Source organism: Limulus polyphemus, unplaced genomic scaffold (genome assembly GCF_000517525.1).
Source record: "Limulus polyphemus unplaced genomic scaffold, Limulus_polyphemus-2.1.2 Scaffold26, whole genome shotgun sequence".
In the NCBI taxonomy this organism is placed as follows: domain Eukaryota; kingdom Metazoa; phylum Arthropoda; class Merostomata; order Xiphosura; family Limulidae; genus Limulus; species Limulus polyphemus.
Genome location: NW_013665636.1, coordinates 120,779 through 126,988, shown reverse-complemented (window position 1 = coordinate 126,988; position 6,210 = coordinate 120,779).

Here is a 6,210-nt window from a genome sequence, read left to right as displayed (position 1 = left end):
TTAAACTTTATAGTATATAATTTTAAGATCAATTTAATATTTTAGGTCAAAACTTGCTTGCCCCCCCCCCAGTAAAAAGCAAGCCCCTACGCCTATGGTCTTGTGGACAGTATATATAAGTTTACAGTTCATATAATATTTATTCACGGGAACAATATAAAAAGGTTTAAGCACTAAATAGCTATTTATAAAAGGGATATATTTCTAGATTAACTTTAACACATAAGCATTAATTTCAAAGTCGCCGTATAATGTGAAGCTTAATATAAGTATTAATTTCAAGAGGTTAGTGGGGCTTAATTGGGTGTTGTGGTTGGCGTATCGCACTGCAAATTCGAGGGTCCTGCGTTTGCATCTCGTGATTCACAAAAAGCGTTCCGCACTTTGGGGCCATGGGTGCATTACAAGAGTGACCGTGTAATCCGACTATTGAATTAGAGTAGCCTCAAAGCTGACGGTGTGTTTTTTTGACTACCCACATCTCCTGTACTCTATCATGGAGGGTTATGCAGAGATAGCTCTTGCGAATTTCCCAAACAAAATAAACCAAAATGAGCTATTATTATTTTTAAGGGGTAATATAAAAGAATAAATTGTATGTGAATTCTGATCTCAGGATGAATTGCGTATAAGAATTTATTTCAGAGAAGCATAAAGATTAACTTATATATAAGCATTTATTTCAGGGAAGCATAAAGATTAACTTATATATAAGCATTTATTTCAGGGAAACATAAAGATTAACTTATATATAAGCATTTATTTCAGAGAAGCATAAATATTAACTTATATATAAGCATTTATTTCAGGGAAGCATAAAGATTAACTTATATATAAGCATTTATTTCAGGGAAGCATAAAGATTAACTTATATATAAGCATTTATTTCAGGGAAGCATAAAGATTAACTTATATATAAGTATTAATTCGGGAGGACAACGTATAAGATCAAATTTCATATAAGCTAGTTGCCTTCCCTCTAGTTTATCAGTTCAAAATTAGGGATGACTTATTGTACATAGCCTCTGTGTACCTTTGCATGAAAATTATTCTTAAAAATCTTAATTGCATGTCTTTTTTTCTGTTTTTTTACGTAAGATGAAGAGTTATTTCAACGTGTGTAAACTTTTTTTATTAAAATACCTAATATAATAAGAAGCTTTTTCATACATGCGAATATATATCTAATCCACATCTTCACTTAACGCAAAATTTCAATTAGTCGACAGAAAAATAGGATTTAGCGTCTTATTAGCAGGTCCATTTCCACAAGTCTGAAATGTTTATATCTATGGAAATGGTAAGATGTTCTTTCGAAAGGTTCATTTCCACAAGTCTGAAATGTTTATGTCTATGGAAATGGTCAAATGTGCTTTCGAAAGGTTCATTTCCACAAGTCTGAAATGTTTATGGCTATGGAAATGGTCAAATATGCTTTCGAAAGGTTCATTTCCACAAGTCTGAAATGTTTATATCTATGGAAATGGTAAGATGTTCTTTCGAAAGTCCTGATGCAAGTGCACCACCTACATTCCACTTGGCAAATATCTTGCTTCTCATTCTATGATTTGAGTAGTTTTATGATCTATAGAGGCATGCGAATATATGCATAACCATGTCTTCATATCGGTCCAAGGTTTCATTAGCCCAATAGAGCATCATCAATAGTTTCATATTAGTGCAAGGTTTCAGAAGGCTGTTAGAAGTATGGATTAAGTATTTAACATACATCAGTATTAGCCATGTCTTTATATTGGGCCAAACTTCAGAAGATTGGACACATTTTATAATAGATAAAATCCAAGCCAGTATTTCTTATTCTTCTCACCTGAATATATTAGTATTTAGGTACTTTTTATTACATATTTAATATTTATTTGTTCTTATATTGATACATAATGGTTGTATTATAGCTGAATTTCAGGTATCTTTTCTTCCCAGCTGATTTTTTTTATCAATGTGGAAATGTGTGCTAACTTTAATAGTTTATTGACACTTGACGTTTAGCGTGCGTATTGTGGAAACTAGACTAAATGTGTTTTGTTGTGTTATGAAAACTAGTTATATTCATAGTTGTTGACCTAGAATCAAACTGTTTGTACATACATGCGCTTATTTAAATAAACCTCTGTTGTTTTCCCATTCAGGGTAAACAACAATAAAGTGTACTTGTAGCCTATAGTTTTATATGAAAATAAATAAAAACACGTATAACATATAAACCAATAAACAGGTCAGGACAAAGTAAAAGTATTGAGCAGTGTGTAAAGGTTCAATGGCCCCTTGACCTACAAGATCAGTCTTTTCAAAAATTTCTTTGAGACACCGAGTCCTGAACGTGATGAAAAATATATGCCAATGTTTGGTAAAAGTTCACCACGTGTCCTGGACACCTGACACTTCTATGTTATTAGACACACATAAATATATAGTGAAAAACTTGGTGTTTTGTTTTAATGGAATCCAACTCAGTTCAGATGAAGAGATAAAGTAAAAGATGGAAGATTCTGGAGTCAGGTGACTCAGATACTACCATAGCAGGGGCCGTCTTAGACAACATAAAACCTTGTATATTCGCTTTTAACTGGAAATAATAAATCAACCTTTGAAAGTTTATCCAAACTGATTTTAATGTAAGTCTTTTTTTACCATTAATTTTTCTTTTTTTTTTACACTTCCACTCTTTTATTACTGTGCTTAAAACATCTTGATCTTGTGAAACGAAACGATGTCTGATCTTAATTAAACCTGGCGTACGAAACGATGTCTGATCTTAAACCTGGCATACTAACGGCGAGCCATTCCAAGGTTACTGAGAGTCCTGTGACAAAAATCTGAATAAATAATAAGATTATTAAACATACATATTTGTCTTTTCCCTCTTTGCATCATCATGGGAAGTAATTTAACAGCAGACGGAAGCAAGCTCTGTCCTTTCCACATTAGTAAAGTACTAGGTTGAAACTTGAAAAAAACACTGAACTGTATTAAATATTGTTTGTTTGTTTTGAATTTCGCGCAAAGCTACACGAGAGCTATGTGCGCTAGCCGTCCCTAATTTAGCAGTGTAAGACTAGAGGGAAGGCAGCTAGTCATCACCACCCACAGCCAACTCTCGGGCTACTCTTTTACCAAACTAAGGAATAGTGGGATTGACCGTAACATTATAACGCCCCACAGCTGAAAGGGCGAGCAAGTTTGGTGTGACGGGAATTCGAACTCGCAGATTGCGAGCCATGCCGGGCCGATTAAATATTGAAAATGGTAAATGTGTCAGTACGAAAGTTTAAAAAGCATATATATGTGTACATTGTCTTCATGGACTAAATATTTTCGAACGTCATAGCCGAGTTTGGTTACAGGTATTTAGGTATGACGTCATATGTTTATGTTAAAGAGCGAAAACATGCAAGCAGCAAGGATACCCAGTTGATGACCTAGGGCAAAATAGTCATAGAGGCTTTTTGTAATTTGCCTGTTACTCTTAATTAAAACTAATTCTTCATAATTGTTATTCTACATTTTGGCGGCTCTTTCTCGTAGAAGATTTTACACACGTCGTTTTTTTTTTTTTTCGTGTTAGCAAAATGGCGGTTTCCCTGTTGAGCTCTTCCTAACAAATCAGTCTGCTTGACTTTTACGACACGGAGTTCCAAATAAATGGCGTGTTGGTAATCAATTATCTAGCAGAGGAGTCATTTTTCAGAAGCTTAAGGTAATTACTTTTCTCGTGAAAAACCTGGACGTTAAACTGTTCACTTTACAGCACCCAATAGAAATTCTACACGTGTGTTCGAAGAAGTTCCGGTGTTTACACAACAAACTCTATAGGGAGAAAACAAAAAGATTCGACAACGCAAGCGCTTCGGCACAACGAAGAAACAACTGATGATAAATACATTTTACAAGAAATGCTCAGACAAAACGCCATTTTTCGAGGTTTTACTTCTTTGTCACCAGAAAAATATTTCAATAGAGATTGAGAGGCATGGATGCGAAGAGATTACGAAACTAAATAATCAAAACGTTGTATAATACATTAAGAATTACTTAATATGAACATCGTAGATAGTAGATAAATACTTAATATGAACATCGTAACTAGTAGATAAATACTTAATATGAACATCGTAAATAGTAGATAAATACTTAATATGAACATCGTAAATAGTAGATAAATACTTAATATGAACATCGTAAATAGTAGATAAATACTTAATATGAATACCATAAATAGTAGATAAATACTTAATATGAACATCGTAACTAGTAGATAAATACTTAATATGAACATCGTAAATAGTAAATAAATACTTAATATGAACATTGTAAATAGTAGATAAATACTTAATATGAACATCGTAAATAGTAGATAAATACTTAATATGAACATCGTAAATAGTAGATAAATACTTAATAGGTACATCGTAAGTAGTAGATAAATACAATGAAACAAATGAAATAGTGATTCTCTAGTTATTTTACGAAAACTAAAAATAATAACTCTAAAGTTAACATAGCAATTCAAGTTATTTTATGAAGACTAAACAGCTAAAAAAATATCTCGGAAGTTATTTTATGAAGGTTATAAAGTTAACATAGTAACTCAAGTTATTTTATGAAGAGTGAACAAATAGTTAACGTAATAACTCGTAAATTATTTTATAAAGACTACATATTTAACATGGTAAAACAGAAAGTATAACTAAATGGTAAACTAAATAAACCTATCCAAAAACTAGTATACGAAAATAAACTCACGCACCAGTTATAGTGTTACACCACACAGTGCATTACCACTACACTGCCCTCCAGTGGCACAGCGGCATGTCTGCGGACTTACAACGCTAGAAACCGGGTTTCGATACCCGTGGTGGGCAGAGCACAGATAGCCCTTGTGTAGCTTTCTGCATAATTAAAAACAAACAAACAAACATACTACTACACTAGTTATCCTGCTACACTGGACCCGGCATGGCCATATGGTTAGGGCACTCGACCATAATTGGGGCGTTATAATGTGACGGTCAATCCCACTATTCGTTGGTAAAAGAGTAGCCCAAGAGTTGGCGGTGGGTGGTTATGACTAGCTGCCTTCCCTCTAGTCTTACACTGCTAAATTAGGACGGCTAGCGCAGATAGCCCTCGTGTAGCTTTGCGCGAAATTCAAAACAAACAAACAAACCAGCTACACCACACATTACAATACATTACTACTACAATAGCTAGAATGCTACACAATAAACTGCATTAAATACAGTATTGTGCAGCACAATGTAGTATTCTACTGCGCTCGACAAAATGTTATAGCACACAGTAAAATATTCTATTGCACTCGACAGAATCTCACACCCCATACTACAATATCCTACTGGATTCGACAGAATGTTACACTCATTACACATTACAATATTCTATTATACTAAAAAGAATACTACACATTACAATACAATGCTATAGTGCGTATAATATTACACAATAAACCCAAATTTACCCTTCACTATAGATAATTTGTTAAAACACAAACTGTAATATCTTATAAAATCGCAATGTATGGACTTTTACAAGATACTTTAAAATAAAATGTGTATTTTAATATATGGTATCTTTTCTTATTTATATTAAGAGTTTAGTTTTCAAAAATATCCCTTTTCCCAGAATTTGTCATAATATGTAAATAGTTTACTTCATAGGCAAACTAACACTCAGTCTGCGAGTCAGGGATACATACAACTGTAAATGTTCGGTGGGTTGATTCCCAAACAAAGCTTTCTGGTACTCTTTCTCACTTTAATTTTTTTGTTTACACTGTGTATAGGTTTTAACTCCATGCAATATCTGGAATCTGAATTGCCCATCATCGTTGTCGAATTCGCACTGGTTTTTAGGCTATGAGGGACTAAAACCCACACCACAATCCAAATTCTTACACAAAACACCATAATGGTCGCACATGTCGGGTAATACAAGATTCGATTCCTCAGCTCTATAAAGCCGTTTTCTCTGCAGTTTTTGCAAGTTCTATTGACATAGATGGTCAAGAAAGCCTCAACGAAGCAAAACGAACACAGTCTGGCAAATCTCTCCTAAATCCCGCACTATTGAGAGGCGACATCTTCTGGCAGTAAACTGTGTTTGTGGAGGTTAACAGGTCAAGCTCTTTATCGGAGTTTCTTCTTCTTCCTCTTCTTTTTTTTTTTTTTTTTTTTT